Genomic DNA, 20,208 nt, shown 5'->3' on the forward strand with positions numbered 1-20,208 from the left:
ACGGGGAGGGAGGGAGGGAGGGAGGGAGGGAGGAGCGGGGAGAGAGGGAGGGAGAGAGACTTAGTACTACACACCTGTGAACAGCTCAGCTACTTTGGCCACTAGCAAGAGAGCATCCTCCCACTCTAACCACTCAGCACAGAGAGAAGAGTCAGGTGTCAGGGTTGACCTGTGTGTTGAACATCACCTTTGAGATGCTGACTTACTGTTGACGATGAACATACGCGGTAGAAGGCAGATCCTTGCAAGAATTACTTAAGAGCCTTTGGGTGAGATGTGAGCACTCTCTGATAGGATGGTAATGCATTTTTATCGCTTTTATTCTATACAGACTTAATCTTCTTATTAAAAAGAGGTGGTGGCACACACCTTTAATCCTAGCACTCGGAGGCAGAAGTAGGTGGATTTCTGAGTTCAAGGTCAGCTTGGTCTACACAGCCAGTTCCAGGAAAGCCAGAAACTCTGTCTCGATAAACCAAAACCAAAACTAAAACAAAACAACAGTAGTAGTAGCCGTAGCAGCACCACCACCAACTACCACTACCATCAAAAATATAGTTTTCAGAGAGAGGACTGGAAGGATAGCTCAGTGATTAAGAGATTGTTCCTCTTCCAAGGACCCAAATTTGATTCCCATTTGTGAGATGGCTCACAACTGCCTGTAACTCCAGCTTCAGAAACCCAGACAGTATTTTGGATCTATGTGTGCATGCACAAACACACACACACACATATACATACACACACACATACATACACACACATACACACACACATACACACACATATACATACACACACATACACACACATATACATACACACACATACACACACATATACATACACACATATACATACATACACACATATACATACACACATATACATACATACACACATATACATACATACACACATACACACATATACATAATACACATGCACACACATACACACACATACACATACACACACACATACACACACATATACATACACACATATACATATATACACACATATACATACATACCTACACACATATACATACATACACACATACACATACATACACACATACACATACACACACACATACACACACACATACACACACACACACACACCTGCACACCTCTTTAAGATGCACACATTTTTTTTCCCCAGTTTTCAGCGGTTAAAAGAGGTAGGGAGGGATTTGGTTTTCTATTCCTCCCTTTTCAATATGACTGGTTTACTGTTTTTTTTTTCTTCATTGTCTTCTGCTAGTATATTTCTAGATTAATTTATGTGAAAGGACTTCTTAGGGCTCAGCAAAGTCAAGTTATAATATTAAGCCAAACCAAATCACACTTAGCTAGGAGAATAGATTTGAGCATACAGCAAGGAAGCTAAATAATACACTTGTGTAATAAATGGAGTAACTTCCAGGTTTTACGTCTCAAATGATCTCAGTCATATGATTCTCGTTATCCATGAGGATAATAGAAAATTTTTATCAGTAATTTTATATAATGTGTTAACAATACAGTATATTAATTTTAAAACACATTTAACTTTTATTTGCTTACTTATTTTGAGCCAAGGTCTTCCTGTGTACACTAATGTTCCAAGATCTCTCTATGTAGCCCAGGCTACCCTTGAATTCACAGTCCAACTAGGCTCACTAGCATATGCCAGCACACCTGGGCAGTTTTACATTTGGCATTTCTCGGATATAAATTACTTCTCTCCTGCCCCCACCCAGTTTTGTCTGTATTTCTACACAGCAGTACTCCAGACAGGTTGATTCTCCAAGGATGCCAGAATTATTTCTGTTGCTATAGCAATTTTGTTCTCTAACATGACTGCCTGTAAATACCTGGCTAGGAGTTTTGGTAGTGTGCTCTGGTATAGTAATTTCTTTATCAGCAGTCACAATCAAGCGTTTGCTGTTGAAAACTTAGTGCACAGACGAAGATATTTCTTTCAGTGGTCAGATTGTGATCTGCGTTCCTAGGATGGTTTTACACACTGCATAGATCAAACATCTTCTACATACACTTCTAAGCCATGAAACCTTGAGTCGAGGTCATTATTTGGTGTTTCAAGAGCCTAGGGTTTGTAGTCGATGACTCTGTGCCCAGGACAAACATTCTCTCTCTGCTGGTGGAGAACAGGACATCTCCCACAGTTCTTACTGTGATGGGTGACTTTAAGGGGACTGGAGTTTGCTCTTAAATAATTGGGAGTATGACTTACTTTATGTTTGTTGCTCATGTGACAATATGAACAAACCATAGTAGGTATGTAGAAATGTATAGCTGTTGGCTTGGCTTCCATGTGGGTTCTCTACTGCATGCCTCTGTTTATATCAATCAGTTACTTTCTGTTAGATGAAAAGAGTCCCACATAAAAGGATCCATTCATGGAAGGCTTATATGGAAGTACCACAGGTCACATGGTTTGTCATTTCTCCCAGGTTTATTTAAATTACTGCAATCCCCAGTTTTCTTTTTAAAAATATTTTAGAGGCATGTCTATTTTATTTTCTGTGTTTTGCTTGCATGCATGTATGTGCACTACATGAATGCCTGGTGTTGTTGCAGAGATCAGAAGGGGGGGGTCGTATCCTCTGGAACTGGAATTACTGATGGTTGTAAGCTGCCATGTGGGTGTTGTGTCCTCTGTGAGAGCAACAGCTGCTCTTAATATGGATCAGTCTCCTTAGATTCCTACACTTTGTTTTTAAATGCGACATAAAAACATAAAATTGTCCATATCAGTGGGGTACCATGTGATGTTTTCATAGATATATACATTGCATAATATTCTTAAATAATGCTAAGTGTTCTCACCATCTCAAACATTTACTATATCTTCATGGCAGAAACAACCACACCCCTGTTTCTAGTTGATTAAACTGTGCAGTAGGTATGTTACTGTTATCTGTAACTATCCTACTGAAAGGGCCAAAGGACAACAGACACTCTTTTTAAAAACCTAATTATGTGGATGGGGATGTGGATGTGGCTGTGAGCATAAGTGGCCTTGGAAGTTAAAGGTCAGAGATGCCCCTAAAGCTGGGCCAGAATCTGGCGCTGGTGGGGAGAAGCTACACTGGGATCCAGCCCTTAATCCTGAGTCCTAACTACTTATTACACCACACACTGGCCAGGCTCTCCAAAGGGCTCATAAAGAAGGAGCTGAGGCCCAAGGGATTTCAGCTTCTCAGGCAGGAGGAGGTGGACAGTTCTGGGAAGAGTTCAGGAGAAGTCCCACACAGTAGGGCACTGAAGCCACCCACAGAGCCTCTCTGGATCTCCTTCCTTCTTGGCACATGCTGAATGAGTATTCAGCCTTGGTTTCTACACATTGGGACTTGATAGTCAGTTTTACTCTTAGAAGAACTGAGTTTGAAGCCTAGATGGAATGCCAAGGATTTGTGGAGTCTGGAAGGATTTCGCACACTGTGCCACCACCTCTTAGAAGGTTTTCTAAAAGCACATGCATCTGTGGGGTGGTTAGGGCCTGGTGGTGCTCGGAAACAGAGCACGGCTCTGTTCCTTCCAATAGGAAAGGATGAAGCTGGAAAATTGAGAGATACTGGCATTTAGAGCAGCAGTGATGTACTGTGTGCTTCTGTTCATGCTCAACTCAGGTAGAAATATAGGACAGAAAATGGGTATCTGACAAGTGAAAAACCTGTGCTGCCCAGGTTATGAGAAATGCACAAACCTGCAGCTGCTGTCCTGTCCTGTGCTGTATCTAACCGTTCGTTTCTCACCACCATTAGCCAAAGTTCTTTTGTGGATCAAAGGTACCTTTCATTTTAACCTGTGGGGCCAATATTATATTATATTATATTATATCATGGCTTTACAAATGTGAACTTGCTACAGAATATTTAGGACTAAACATTCCTGGCTTTCATATAAATAGGAATTTAATTTTTTTCTTTTGAAGAGGAGATGGAAATTTGAAAAGTAAAAACAAACAAACAACCCAAACATCGGGGGTGCAGATGTAGTTTGGGGATGAGCTTGCCCAGCATGTGAAAGCCCCAGATCTGAATCTCAGTACCACCCAAAGAAACAGCAACACCCCTTGTCTACTGCTCATGTCTCTTTCATTTATTCTCCGTCCTCCATGGGCTGAGTCCCCACAGCTGTGCTTCTGAAATAGACCTGGTTTCCAGGAGGCTACTTACTGTAAGTCAGAGGAAAATAGTACCTGAATAATGCCGAATAAGTAATACTAAAGTGCAGGTACCAAAGGGTTGCACCAAGACCCCCAGGCACTCAGAAGTGCTGCTGTCCCGTGGTGTTAGGGCTGGCAGGAAGGCTTACGAGGAAGCATCCTGATGGACTCTGGATGCAGTTGTGGGAGAGGATAGGGTGAGGGTGGGAAGATATCCCAGCCAGAGGGAGGGGTATGGTATACAAGTAGGAAAAGCAATAAATATTCCAGGAAATGAAACATCTCCCATTTTTTTGGATGTATGGAAGAGCAGAAAGGCATAGGAGTGGAACTGAGGGCAGATCTCAACTATGGAAGCCACTGAATGCCAGGTTGCCTGTGTTCAACTCTTGTCTTAGTCAGCAGAGAAGGGGGAAGTTAACAAAGGTGAAGGGTTAGTTTGGCTGCAGCAGGCAGGAAATAAAGCAAAAGCAGAGACAGCACTTGAGTGGTGACCCAGGGGCAGGTGGAGAGGAAGGTGGAGGGGCAGGTGGGGGTCTGAAGAAGGGGAGGAGCTTCTTGGTGTGCCCTGGTGTGTTCAGAGGAAGGGGGATGGGAAGAATGGAGAAGAAGGAACTGGATTACAGGGGAAACTCACAGTTTTAACGCATCTCATCATGAACACGTTCATGTGTGATAGCTCATTGTGGATTTCCACTGCTGAGCTGCAAGAGTGAATAGTGCGTTGAACTGGGATGTCGTGCAAATCTAGTCCAGCCTCAAAAGTTGTCAGCAAAGTTAAATTTATCACCTTCTACCCCTCGTAAATCAGATGACTACACTGAACCGACAAAGGAAGCTCCTCAGTGAAAATTCTGCTAAGTCTTCACTTCCTGTTTGAAAAGTGACACTATCAGTCGGTTAAGGGAAGTGGTTTGGGGTTCTGGATACTGCTGAGCAAAAATGTGCTATTGTTTCAAAAAACAAAAAACAAAAAACAAAAAAGAGCATCTGGTCCTCTCCCAGTAGGCCACAGAGCTACTACTGTGTGAGTATGATGCTCAAGAATGTTAAAAACAAACAAGCAAACAAGACTTACGGACACAGCCAATTGTATGACTTTAATTTGGCTCTTCCTTTTAAGCGAATCGGTTCATTAAGTCTACTTTTCTCACTCTCCACATTTCTCTTTTGATTCTTACATGTTTATCTTCCAGCCTTCCAGTCTTTCACCGTGTGACAAATATTCTTGCACAGAAGCCAGGACCAGAGCTCTTCTGGCAATAGGAACAGTTTGATCAGGCAAAGTCGCCGGACCAGGAGATAAATATGTGCAGTTAACAATGGGGCACTCTTGGGAAGGATGAAGGAAGGCTGGGGGACAACGTCCTGTAAAGCTTTTCTGGACATGCTGAGAGAGAGCGAGCCCTGGTGATTAAGCACCATCAGGGCTTGGAGAGGCTTTGGCGGGCTACTCACAGTGCCGTAGGTTTTATCCATCCTTCACGTTCTACAGAAACAAAGCTGTGGTGATTCTTGTCTCTCCATCTTCACTTGTCATGGCATAAGAGGACCCCAGTACCACTCAAGCTCGCAGAGAGGGCCCTGAGGCTGACTGGACACTCAGCTGCTTTCGCTTAACCCTTAGTTAAGAGAACACTGGTTATAAAGAAGGACGTTAACTTACAAAATTTATAACTTGTAAATTGTTATAAATAAGCAGTCCCGCTGGGTTAGTCTGAGGTAAGGGCAGCAGATAGTGTCACTTCACAGTGGCACAACATCCAGGAAAAGATGGTCACATCTCAAACAGGAGCAGGGGTGTGTGGGAGAGGGCTTGCAACCAGGCTTTCCTCTTCCTGTGACAGACATCTCTAAAGAACTCAAGGGGGTTGCATGAGAAGTACCTCAGGACCCAGACTCTACTTTCCACAGGATCCCCCTTCTGTTGAAGTAAACCTGGGGAACCTTCAGTCACAATGTGACCATACTGAAACCATAAGAGTAAACACAAACTCAGTAAAATGCCCTGGTGCACCTACTTTAATCCTATTTGTTTACAAATTTCATGCAAACAATGCCCTATATTATAACACATGTATAAAAGTAAAAATTTTCACGAATTAGCCAAAAGCAAAATATGAAATCTCCTCTCCTTGCTACTACTCTGTAGAACATGGGGCACCTGGCTTTAGGGATCAGCAATGTCGCATATTTTATGAAAACTCATAATACTTTAACCAGTCCTGTCTTGGTCCATCCCAAGCCTTGATAATGGAACACAACCAGATAACCAGGTAAGATAATTTATAAATATAAATAAACTTGGCTCATCATTCTAAAGGTTGGAAACCAAAGCTCAAGGCACCAACAAGGGTTCTTCCTACAGCATCAGCATCAAGTGGTAGAAGCAGGAAGAAGAGACAAGAGACCACAGCTCATCCATCTCCCTGGAACACACTTGTTAGGGCTTGACTCTAGAATAGTCCCTCAGAGGCTCACCTATTGAATATATAGTCCCTAACTCCTGGCTTTATTTTGAAGGCTGAGGAGACTTTATGAGAGCAGGGCCTGGCAGGTGGAAATTGTCCAATCCCAGCTTGCTTTTACTGCATCTTCATGTGCACCTAAGTAAAGCTCTGCTACATCACATCCATGCCTTCCACCCATCATAGGGTGAAATTTCTTAGCAGCCACAGTGGACCTGTCTTCTCTTAGGAGGTTACCGTAACATAGATATGGAAAATAACCAGTGAAACGCTCCATAGCAATCCACTCCGGAGAACAAAGCCAATCCATTCTTCAGGCAGAGTCCTCACAACCCAAGGTTTCTTAAAGGCCCCACCTAGCCACGCAGTTGTATTGAGAATTAAGTTTCTCACTCAAAGCTCTGGGTGACATGGGTAACATATGAACAACACAGCGACTTCTTCAGAAATTCTACGCTTTTGAAATCTGTGGTATGGTATGGAGTCAGAGTCGGGGGATCTTAGCCTGGTATGGGATGTTCTTAGGAGCAGATAAACCTTTGAGGAGTACAGAATCGAGCTATTTTGTGTCACAAGCACACAGTCTCAGGCCCACCGTTCATTCTCCCCCTTACATTCAGTAGTCTTCTACGTTTTAATCTATGATAGTTTGATTAGTGTCCCTTATCCCCAAACTTGCAAAGCCTCCAGGAAGTCAGGACCTAGGTCTGCTTTCTGTCACCCCGTGCTCCCAGTGCCTGTCACGTGGTGGATACTCTGTAGATCTTGGCCCCCGAATAGATGGTGCGGATAGGTATCTGTCAGTTTCTGCTCTGAGTGGCTGTCACTGCCACGGCGTGCTGTCTTAACTGCTGCCTGTTTTGTAATGAAGTGTGTCATAGGTTTATCCTCAGGGAAAAACCCACGGGCTCTGGGAGGGTTTTTGCTACTCACAGGACTGGACAAGTCTCCCCTCCAAATAGTCTGACAGGTAAAGGGGGGGCATAGAGACTGCCGAGAAGGTCGAGGATAGGGGAGACACAGGAGGAGCAGGGGAGGGAAGAGGCTGCCCCTAACAGGCTGAGCCCCAGTAGATGGAGTTGAAAAGGGATCTTTTACTGACTCTTCTTTTGCTTTGCTCCTTTGAAAACACTAAACTGACAGAGCTGCACTGTCATCATCACTGGTCCCCGGGGAGCAGTTACTTAAAGCTCCTTCCCATGGCACTCTCTGCTTTCCTCTTCAGGCCACCTGCCAGGAGCTCCTCAGCAGCTGGGATAGTAGACAGAGAGCCAGCTGAACGGAAGGATGCGAAGGATGCGGGTCAGGCAGCTGCCTTGCCTTAAGCTGGGGTGGAGGGGACTTTCTGCTGCTCCTTACATATAATTTCTTTTCTGGAAATTATTATTATTATTATTATTATTATTATTATTATTATTGGCACTGGGATAGCACCCACAGGCTCATTCATGCTAAGCACGTGTTCTGCCCCTGAGCTCTACCCCACTGCCTCTCAGGTCATTTTTTATCACGAGGCCCACTGGGGCCCTAAGTGATGCAGTTCTGCCTCAGGCTGAGCTTGAGATCAGAAGTCAAGTTAATCCTGCCTTTCCTTCTGCCTGTTGCTATCGAGCTCCCAGAGAAGTATAGGCCCAAGGTGGAGGCAACATTTGGTGAACAGGACATCAGTGCCTAGGGATTGCACTTCTGACTAGAGGAGGACGATGGGTGGAGAGTGGATGGATGTGAGAGGAGAAACAGGCTGAGGATTTTGTTTGTCTTCTTGGGACGCTGTAGTTCTGCAATGAGCCGGGCTTCAGCCAGCCGCGTCTCAACCATGCAGCCCCACCCCCAAAGGACCAAACTGTTGTGGAAAATATTTAATCCCAATCAGGGGCTTCTACCCCACCTTTGATTAGTCAATCCCCAGATAAGACAAACACGACTTTAATTTACAATAAGTTTTTATCAGCACTAAAGCTGGGCAGATATCTACCCTCTGTGCTATTAAAATCTATTTTCTATCAATAACCTCAAGTTATTACTTACTATGTTTCATCTGGGCTGCTCTCAACTCCAATTGACCAACCAGCCCTCATGGCCATGCTTTCTTGACTCCTAACCCATGCACTCTTCCTTCTTTCTCACCTTCCTCTCTCCTACCTCATAGTCTCCTCTAACCAATCCCAAACCTGGGAACCCAAGACTCTGCCCATCTCTAATCTGTCCAGCTGTTGGCTGGAGGCAGCTTTATTCACCAACCAGGGAGAACTTGGGAGGTAAGGTTACAACATAGTGACACTTGGGTCTACCTGTGGACTGTTTCGTCTCTGGGGCAACCAGGCCTTGGGGAGCCCACAGTTAGTATTACGATACATAGCAACAGACCAAACCTCAACCCCAAACCTTATTCTGTGTCTGGATAGGAGACATTGTGGAAAGGGTGTGACCCTGGGAGAAGCGGCTCTGTAGCCTTGGCAGCCATTGAATAGACTAATCACATCCCAGGCAGCAGGAACATCAAAGTCTTCACCAGAGAGACCTCTGATCTAGATAGCACTTCACAGTGTCACAATATTCACACCCTCAGGCCAGATTTTTATGTCCCCAAACCACACCTGTTAGTTACTGCAGACTCAGGGGGTCCCACTGCAGTAGGAAAGCAGCCATCTCCCAGCTCTTGTGAGCTGATTGGTCAGTACATTTTTCGAGTCTGGTGAGCCAACTGTTAAATTTGACAGCATGAAATGGACCACAAGAGAAATATTCATGCCATATATATATATATTAGAAAATGGCTTAAACCAAGCTTAGGGGATTGTATTCCCTCAGGAGAGAAGATTTGCCAACAGAGAAGATTCGCTTAAGTAAATGTATTTTTTTAGGATAATTGGAAGTATCCAAACATCGCAGTTTTTATCTCCCTAAAAAGTCTGTCTCCCACAATGGCTGCCTTAGAGACCCTTCTGTAGGTAGAGCCTCACGCCCTCTAATATGACTCAGGAAGGCATTGTGCCTTCCAGTGAGACCCAGGACTGAACCTCATTTTGCAACTCCCAGGAACAGGACCAGACGCTTCATTTCTCTGAGCAATTTTTTTTTTTTCTTATCTATAATATAGGGGCTAGTGATAATCTATGGCTGAGGTTTGCTTTTCAAAGCTAAATATGGAAATACATGTTTCATGGCAGACATATTGTAAATATTAGTCTGCTTTCATTCCCTATTTCCGTAATATTTGCCCTTGACCGGCATTTACTTCCCCTAGACTGAGGTCTGAGGTGGGCCAACGGAGGAAGTTAGGTGCTGCTTGTTTCGTGCACGATTTTTAAGGCAAATGGACCATTTAAAAATGCATCGCCCCATTTTAATCATACTTTCTGCTGATGCCGGCAGGCACTCCTTCCCCTCCCCGCCTCCATCCTGCCTACTCTGACCGGGCTTATTTTTTGCTGATTCAGTCCCTCCCAGTTCAGCTTCCCCAGGCCAGTTGCTGCCTGGTGAGATCTTATGATAGGAAAGCTGTACGTACAATTCGTAGCTGAGCCTGGTAAGGATAAGGCAAACTCAAAATAGTGGCCAGGCTTAGAAAGACACCGTGGGACTGAGATGCCCCTGTGTCTGGAATAATAGAAGCACAGCGTCATTGGCCTGAGGTAGCAAGGTTGGCCAAGAGTAAGATCAACTCCAGACTGGAGAAAAAAAAACAGCCAGTCACGATGGAAGACTGTGTTGGGTGCATAGGTCCTGAGGAATGGTCACTTATGCCCAAGCTCCCCATTTTAAAATTCCAGATGTTTCTGAACATCTGTGCAGTGCACATCATAGTTACAAATAAGAAAGTACATGCAAAGGACTTAAAGTAACATTTGGACCTTCGCAGGAGCTCACTGCGTTGACTGATTTTCTTCGACCAAAGTCACTTTTGCTGTCAATAAACTAGTTAGAAGCTATAGTTGGAGTCCAGACCATGTTGCTTACCAAGTATGTGACTTTGGACAAATCCCAAACGAGGGGTTTTTAACTGCAAAGGTTGTTGGGAGGTATCTTACCTATATATTTACAATTTGTCAATTCATCATAATAATTAACAATATGAAAATTATATTTCCATGATGTTATTTAGTTTTCAGACTTCCTTTACACATAGCAACTCAGTTTTTCTTCCTGTGCTATGTTGAATAGATTTGTACAACCCCCCCCCCACACACACACACCATAGATTTATGTATTTGAGTGCTTGGCCCATGGGGAGTGGCACTATCAGGAGGAGTGGGCTTGTTAGAGGAAGTGTGTCACATTAGGGTTTTATTGCTGTGAGGAGATACCATGACCATGGCAATAAAATGTTTTATTGCCTATAAAGGGAAACATTTAATTGGGGCTGGCTTACAGTTTCAGATGTTTAGTCCACTAACATCATAGCAGGAAACATGGAAGCATGGAGACAGACAGGGTGCTGGAGGAGACTACAGTCCAAAGGCAGCTGGAGGAGACTACAGTCCAAAGGCAGCTGGAGGAGACTACAGTCCAAAGGCAGCTGGAGGAGACTAGATTGCACACTGAGCAGAACTTAGGCATTTGTGAGACCTCAACGCTCCAACCCCACAGTGACATACCATGACAGTGACAATTTACTGCGGGTGGGTCAACTTACTGCAGGAGGAAAAACTGAGTTTCTACATGAAAAGGAAGTTTGAAAACAAAAATAACATCATGGAAATATAATTTGTCATATTTGTTAATTATTTTGATGAACTGATATATCTATCTATCTCTATATATATGTAATCTCTTTTGTTGTTCTAGTTTGATTGTAATGTGTATAATTTTTATTACTTATTTGTGATATAAATTTTATTACATCTTTGCTAAAACTTCCTGATAAGGTCACACAGTGTCCATTTTGGATAGACTGGAAAGCATATTTTAAAAGAAAGAATCCAAACAATTCTACAATATTATAACCACCACAGAAGTGTCTAGATGGTGGGACTATATTATTATGTGTACTTATTTCTAGGTAGTTTAGACAGGCTCTAAAACTTTGCACCTTCCTATGTTTACTTAAACTTAGACCTTTTCTCAGATATTTAGAAACTCCAGGGTAGTGAATAGACTCATGTTTGATATTTGTGTTCCTTTTAAACTGTCACTCATATGAGTGACATTTTAGTGAATAGCATCTCTCTAAAACTTTCCCTATATTCTGGAGCACTAAGTGGGCCATCTTTCCAATAGCAGGCATAAAATATTTATGGAGATAAATGCCTCCTGTATCTTTGGAAAAGCATTAGACAGTAGCCACAAAGCCAATAGCAATCAATTGGGGGAAGGATGAACTATTTAAAAACCAGGCCATTCCTTGGGACAATTGCAGAAAGAAAACAAGTGAGTCCCCATCTCATGTCTGTAACATACAAATTTCATATGAATTAAAGACCTAATTATACAATGCAATACAAAAATGGTGAAATTGGGGAAAAATATAGTTGCAGCATCAGAATATGGAAAAAGATAAAACAATCACTATAACTCAAATATAAAAATGCACAAATTTCACATTAAAGTTATGAGACTGTCAACAATGTTAAAAAACACAAATCATTCAAGGAGACAATAAGACTAGAAGAATGTATTTTAAATATAAGTAACTAAACAGAATTGTAACCAGATTCTGTGAATTAACAAATCAATAAGGAAAACTAAACTGGATAAAATGTATGACCAGGAATTTCCCTTAAGAAATATGATAAAAGGTCAACAAGCAAAATAAATACAATTATTTCAGTAGTAACAGGAAACAAAGCAAGCAACATGATGTCTAATATCCTTCAGATCGCCAACAAATTAGGAAATTATCAATACAAAGTGTTGGCTAGAATATAAGAAAATAATCTAAGATTCTCCTGTGGAAGTGGAAGTGGGTGTGGCCAGAGCAGCATCTGTAGAGGCAGTCCGTGCTGCCTACTGTTTAACAAGTCCACTTCCAGAAAGACTTTTAAGACTGTACAAAGGCTTAAGTACAAGAATATGTAGCTCAGTATTTTATGTTGGTGGAAGATAGGAATCAACCCACCTGTCTATCAGAGAACAAAATCCCCAAATCCTGATCCAGTCATCCAATAGAATGTTTCAAGACAGTTTCAACCCTAGACAAGATCCACATATTCATTAATATAAGATAATTGATGTCAAAATTGATGACAAAAGTAGACACCAGGATACAAAAGGATCTTCACTGAATTTCTACAAAGTAGACAGTGCACACTACTGATAATTGTTTACTGACATGTGTTTCAAAATTAGAGAATACATCTGAGAAGGGAACGGACACTGATGTTGTGTGTGCCTTCCTGGTTGAGATGAAGATGGACTTCAACCAGACACACATCACTTACAATTCACAATAAACTGGATGGATTACACGCCTGCCATCCTAGCACTTGGTAGGTTGGCATCGGTGGATTGCTACAGATTTTGAGATCAACCTGGCTTACATAGCGAGTACCAAATTATCCAGGGCTGCATAGCCCTATCTAAAAGATCACCACCCCTATAAAAAGAATCTCCAAGTAAAATTAAGACCAGAAATAAAATAAAGGAGAATGGTTTGTAGCTTAGGATTTTCCAGCCCAGTGCTGCCCCCAAGTGACCAACCAGGACTTGACACATATGACTCGATTACCCCAGGGTTTATACTCGATAAAAGCCTAAGACAGCCAGGCTCACAGAGTGTAGTACAAGTGAAGGCAAGCTGCTCAGGCAGGAAGGGAAGCTGCTCTGCGGTACGAAGGGAAGCCGAACACCGGCAGGAGATGAGCAGGCACAGGGTAAACACCCCACTCCCATTGCCTCCCATACTATGTAGTCCCTCTAAATATGCCTGCCTCTGACAGCCCTGTGTTCATAAACCACCAGGCTATGTAAAGCACATCCTTACTCTCTGACAAGTGACCAATGCGTTTAAGATTTAAGGGCGCTGTATAAAAATCTGGAGAAACGTAAGAGTGTTTTCTGCGTGAGTAGTCATCCCTTAGTGTGGCCAAGCCACAGTCGCGATGCCCCAATCCGATTTCACCGATTTAAAGGCAGTCATTTATCATTTATGTGCTCCAATGCTTGAACAGCTTAATTTGCTTCCGAAGCTCTGTCAACCTCTTAACTTTGCTTTACTCCACGGTTCAGCCTCCATTCTTCTCCCTCTTTCCTGCTTGCCATCTTTTCCCCTTTATTTTCTTCCCCCTCCCTTCTTTACATTAGTCCTTATTTGCCTGGTCCTTAAGGATACCCACTCCCAGAGAGAGGGACCTGGAGCCCACTGTACCTGCTTTCTCAGCACATACTTCTTCCATAACCCCTGTACCCACTTCTCTATGGGAGGCAATCAAAAAGGATCAGCAAGGCCTCCAACCCATGAAATACCACTTCTCAGATTGCTGCTTCAGTAGCCAACATCTGGGTAGGGTGGGGCAAGTTGGTCCCTTCCCAGCCCATCTCGGGAGATCTCGGGGGATCAGTCATGAGCAAAACACAGCTCATTTTGGAGGTCTGCGCTCTTGTCCCTTGTCTGAAGTGATTGAATTTCACATAGACGGTGAATAACTGAGAAAAATGTGTCCCAGATGTGGTGCTAAGAAATTATTCTGAGAACAAGGTTATGTACACAAAGCCCCAGCCTCCCTGTGCATCTGTCACTGATGTTGGCACCTGCATCCAGCAGCAGCAACTAGCAACTTTCTGTAGCTCTCTACTGAGCTCTTCTGCAGCTGACCTCTTTGTCTGTCTGCCCCTCTCTCATCTTTGCCTCTATGTCTCTCTCTGTCTCTGTGTCTGTCTGTCTCTCCCTTTGTCTATCTTTCCTTCTGTCTATCTTCTCTATCTCTGTATTTCTGTCAGTCTCTGTCTCTGTGTGTCCCTCTGTCTATCTTTCCTTCTGTCTGTCTCTCTTCTCTGTATATGTCAGTCTCTGTCTCTGTCTCTCTCTCACCATCTTCCCCATTGACCCCCACCCCAGCCTTGTTCTCTGCCCTTTCTTCCCTCTGCCTGTCAGTCTCTGTCTCTCCCTCACCATCTCCCCCCATTGACCCCCACCCCAGCCTTGTTCTCTGCCCTTTCCCCCCTCTGCCTGTCAGTTTCTGTCTCTCCCTCACCATCTCCCCCCATTGACCCCCACCCCAGCCTTGTCCTCTGCCCTTTTTTCCCATGACACTCACTCCCCAGAGACCCTGCTGCACTCCGGGTGATTCTGGAGTGTTTCTCCTTGGCTCTGACCATTCCATCAAGTACACTACTCCAAGTGTTGCAGACAGCCAGGCTCAGTGAGCCAGAGCTCAGGAGGCCTGAGGGGTCCTGCCCTTCCCACCCCCACGGAGTCAGCTGCTTCCCAGCCACATTCGCTGTCACTCAACCAGGTGTAAAAACATGGGTCTCTTCTTTTTTTTTTTCTTTCATTTTTACCTCTCTATTTCAACCTTAAGCCCCGCTAATCCTCTCTGCCATATGCCTGGTTTATTTTAAGCAAATCCTTGTTGAGTGAAGAGCTGTCTCCTGGCTTTGTTTCCTCTCCTTCGGTCAGAGCCACCTCCTTTAGCAGCAACCATCCCTCATTGCTGGCTTTAGTAACTGCAGCCTGACAATGTTTTCCTTTTAGGCAGCTCAACTTTTGTGTCTCTGCAAACTAAGTTAAGGGACTTAGCTTTTGAAAAGGGGGAAAGAATAAAATGCTGTATTTTGTGAGTAGGTGAGACAGCTCTATGACTCAGCATTTAAAAGATTCAAAAGTATATGTTGGGATTTGGATGCGTTCATTCAGTGTCTTTTCTGTTGGCCTCATTTTGCAGCCAGTAGAGAAGCAGATGGGAGCTCAGAAGTGTGGAGATGGAAAGCAAGGTGGGTAGGGAGGTTATACTGGAGGGATTTGGGGAGAAAGGAGAGAGAGAGGTTAGCAAAGATGGAGGAGCCTCGTGGAAGGAGTAGGTATCCCTTCTAACTGGATTCAAGTGGAATTCAGACGTAGACCCCACCTGACAGTGAGGAAGCAGTTAACATGTCTGGACAGAGAGGGAATGGCATGTGTGAGTCCTAGGCGGTTTAAGCTTCATGTGCAGGAGTGCAGCTCTGCCCCTCCTTCTTTGGAGTTGATGAATAGTTAAAAGCAACTTTATCCTTTTATAGGCTGCTTCAGCTGGGCAGTGGTGGCGCACGCCTTTAATCCCAGCACTTGGGAGGCAGAGGCAGGCAGATTTCTGAGTTTGAGGCCAGCCTGGTCTACAGAGTGAGTTCCAGGACAGCCAGGGCTACACAGAGAAACCCTGTCTTGAAACCAAATATATATACATACATACATACATACATATTTATACACACACACACACACACACACACACACACACACACACACACACACACACATAACAAGGCCATGGTCCATCCCATCATCTTCTATGCTCTGTGGGAGACCCATGGATGCAAGTCTATTTGGAAAAAGAACAATTCTCAGATTAGATGCTGCCGAATCAAGTGTCTATAGACAATATTTGCACAGTTGCAAGTTATACCACTTGGAGATCATCCAAATTTGTTTTCCCAGTAGCCATTTGACCTTTGGTCCTGTTTATAAAAGTATCTTGACCTTTCTTCATCTTTGAGTGAAGAGAGTTCAGAATCATTTCCAGTGGATTTGAGAGTGTCTTAGTCTGTGTCTCCCACCCCTGGACCATGAGCATTTTCTTTCATTTAGATTTGGATCTATAGCAGTCAGAATCCTCCAGTTTCATTACTCCTCTGAAGCCACTAGCTGGGAGACGCACAGTGCCAATGGGGAAATGAGACGGAACTCGGGGAAGTTGGAAACAAAGACTAAGCTCACTTGACTAGTGCCATGGCATAGTCTCATCAAGTATTTCCAGTCTTCCCTTTCTCTCACTTCTGTAGTTCACACCAAAGCTAAGTATGCTAGAAGAAAGACAAGCGTCTCCGTGAGCCATCACCACATCCTGTGGCTGTGTGCACAAGGTCATCTGAGTGTAAAGTCTCCTTAAAAATTAAAATATATTCAAAAAAATGCATGCAGGTCATGGCTTCTGCTTTTTAACATATCTTCACTCATTTTAGTATTTAAGATTATTTTAAGTTACTTGCTTCCAGATGTTATTGAACTCATGAAAGCTTCTTGCTTCTCTTGTGGCTTGGAACACCCTGTCCCAAGGGCCCTAGAGCCGGTGACTGAGCATGGCTCTGCATATAGGGGTCCAGGGATAGATTCTCATCCATACCACAACCCCCACTCATCTGCTGCTTTGATATCAAGACATCCCATAGGCCAGCCATCTCAGAGTGGTGTCTCTGTGCTGGAAAACTCCAAATTACAGCTCACCTCAGAGCCTTGAGCCACGTTGTGCATTTGTTACCTTTCCTTGTTTATAGCCTTTCTAGTACCAAGCTGTTATGTGATGTATCTTCAGACTCTTTGTACCAAGAGGCCTGCTAAGTTATCAATAACGCAAACATCGGAGATGACTGAATGTGCCCATTTTGCTGGCTGTTTTACTTGTCCAAAGGAATCAACTATTCCCCAAATAACAAAAACCTAGGTCTTAGTCCCAAATCTTTCTTAATTATATGAACTTGGTTCCCTTGGAAAGTACGTATTTAGTTGGCCCATATATACACATCCAATTCCCAGTGATATCCCTGTCATGTTGACTGACGCTGGGCATGCCATTAATTTCCTCTCCTGTCTCTGGAAAATAGGGATATTTGCATTTGCCAGCTACCACTCTGGAATGTTGTCAGATGTGATGAAATACTGTTTTTAAAAGACGTCTTTGGAAGGACTAGGCCGTATCAATCATGGTCTTTCGCCAGTGTGGTTACTTTAGTGCTTATTTACTTAGTAGGTCAGTGGAACATTGGCAAGCCTTGTCAGACAAGCATGGTGACTCATTGCATTCTCAGGCCTGAGCACAGTTTTGAATCTGTAACCTTCTAAAGCCTCGGGGACAAAGCTCAGAATATTCTTTCTGTTCTTGGAAATTTCCTAGTCGGTTATCTTTGGAAACATATGTGTGAGCCGTTTTAGTGAAATACTGGTTCCTATGCAAAATAGCATTTCAAATATACTGGTCTATTGTGAACAGACTGATATTCTGCTGTCCCCATGTTGTCTTGAAGATTTAATATTGGTGCTTAAAAATCTATTTTCTTAAAACATAGGTAATGCTTACATTTCAGAGTCTCAAGTCTGTTGTTTTAAATCAGGCACGTGTTGAACAGTGAAATAGAATGTTTGCAAACTAAACAATGAGACTGTGGGGTCTTGCTGACTGTGCAAATATTAATATGCTAACTGATTTCCACTAGCCACTGGTGTTAGAGGTAAGAACTCAGTCCTCCAGTTCAGGAGCTCAGCATGCCACGTGGCTAAAGGCCACACTCCAGTTTCATGGTGACGTTCTGATAGACAGGGTCTGAAGGTCCTATTTGTAATCTGTGTCTTGAAAGATATATGTAAATCTTTGACTGGGGCATTTTGCCTCTTTGCTCTTCTTCACTCATTGCTTAGGACCCAGTATTTTAATTTATTATTTTTTAAATGTGTATAGGTCACTACCAGGGCCATGATCTGAGCACAAGTCTGAGGGAAATGGCATGTGGGATTTCCAATGGAGGCTGCAACAGCAGCAAATCCAGCCATTTCTGAGAATCGTCTGGGTTGGAGTCACTCCCAGAACTCTGATTTATCTGCAACTAAGCCTAGAGCTAGGCTGAAAGGAACACAAATCTGTTTGTATACACAAATAAATCCTCCCGTGCTGTGTGCCACTCTGCCTGCCAGCCTCATCTCGCTGCTCCAGAAACTATAATCCGGGGGCGAGGTAGTTAACCCGCATCCAGGGAACGGACTATTCTGATTATTGAAAAGTTCTGCCTTGGCAGTTAGCCTGATTTCTGCAGGAAAGCAGCAGAGGCAAGGGCTCTCCTGTGAGGAGGTCTTGCCACTGAGTATTCCCCTTCCAGATGGTCAGGTCTGTACTCTCATCCCTCCAGCTTGAGCAATGCTCCGCTCTGCTTGGAACACTCACAGCTATCCTGCAGATCTAGAGCAATGTTGATGCAGCGGGCCATCTCAGGAAGCACTGACCTAGAGGGAACGTTAAAATCTCTACCCACACTTTAGACAGGTTAGGAGATCCTGAAAATAGAGGAGTTTTGGTTGGTTGTTTGTTTTGTGTTTTAGTATAAACATATTCTTCCCCAAGGAAGAGCATACCTGATTATTTGATAAGAAATGATCATCCCAGAAAACGTGCATGCAAGATATACAGACTCAGCAGGTTATATGTAGGAATAAATAAGTATATACATATATGCATGCAAGATATACAGACTCAGTAGGTTATATGTAGGAATAAATAAGTATATACATATATGCATGCAATAACAATGATAAAAGAGCCCATGAATTTGAAAGCAAGTGGGAGTATATGGGAGGGCCTGGTGGGAGAAAAGGGAAGAAGTATTATAATTATTATAATCTTGAAAATAAAAAAAAAAATCTCTGTGTTGTGGGAAAAACAACTTTTGTTTGGAAAATGTCATAAGGAAACCTAATGCTTTGTATGTTGACAAAAAATAAATGAATAAATTTTAAAAGTGTATTTTGAACATTTTCTAAGATTTTGTTATTACATTTGTTTGTTTACTTACTGTGTATATGTGTATATATGTGTCACAGCATACAAGTGGAGATCGAGGGCCAACTACGAAGTCAGTTCTCTCCTGATACCATGTGCATCCCAAATATTGAATGCAGGCTTTACCCCAAACATCTTTAATCACTGTGCCAGACAGTTTTATGTTGACTCAGCACAAGCTAAAGACATCTGAGAGGACAAAACCTCAACTAAGAAAATGCCTCCATAATCAGACTGCTAGAGCATTTTCTTAATTAATGATTGATGTGGGAGGGCCCAGCCCTTTGTGGGTGGAGACATCTCTGGGCTGGTGGTCCTGGGTTCTATAAGAAAGCAGGCTGAGCCAGTCTGGGGGAGCAAGCCAATAAGCAGCATCCTTCTATGGCCTCTGCATCAGCTCCTGCTTCCAGGTTCCTGTCCTGCTTCAGTTTCTGTTCTGATTTCCTTCAGTGATGAACAACGATGTGGAAGCATAAGCCACAGAAATTCCTCCTTCCCCAAGTTGCTTTTGGTCATGGTGCTTCATCACATCGATTGTAAGCCAAGAAACCCACCGAGTCTTCTTGCAGGCGCACTACCTGAAAATCCTCCGTCCTAGATCTTTATTTTATTAATCGTGAACATTTTAGAACTGCTAACTAGGCACCAGGAAATGTTGAAGGGCTTTACAGATCGTATCACTTAGTCCTTCTAATGACCTTATCTAATGACCTGTAGACGAAGCATTGTCATGTTGTTCATTGTACAATAAGCACATCAAGGCAGGAAAAGAGTAACAGCCGAAGAATAAGAAGATAGGATTTGGATCCAGGAAGCATGTCTCTTAGGCCCCCACTCTTTTTTTTTTTTTTTTTTTTTTTGTGAAGAAAATGACCCAGGCT

The 20,208-nt window shown here is 43.2% G+C and overlaps 1 protein-coding gene across 1 annotated transcript in view; it reads left to right on the forward strand.

Moving 5' to 3' along the window:
* The window catches only part of Slc9a9 (solute carrier family 9 member A9), a 544,400-nt gene that overhangs the window by 16,601 nt on the left and 507,591 nt on the right, over positions 1 to 20,208 (forward strand). The window lies entirely within an intron of this gene.

The sequence above is a fragment of the Mastomys coucha genome, unplaced genomic scaffold, assembly GCF_008632895.1.
Source record: "Mastomys coucha isolate ucsf_1 unplaced genomic scaffold, UCSF_Mcou_1 pScaffold23, whole genome shotgun sequence".
Lineage (NCBI taxonomy): Eukaryota > Metazoa > Chordata > Mammalia > Rodentia > Muridae > Mastomys > Mastomys coucha.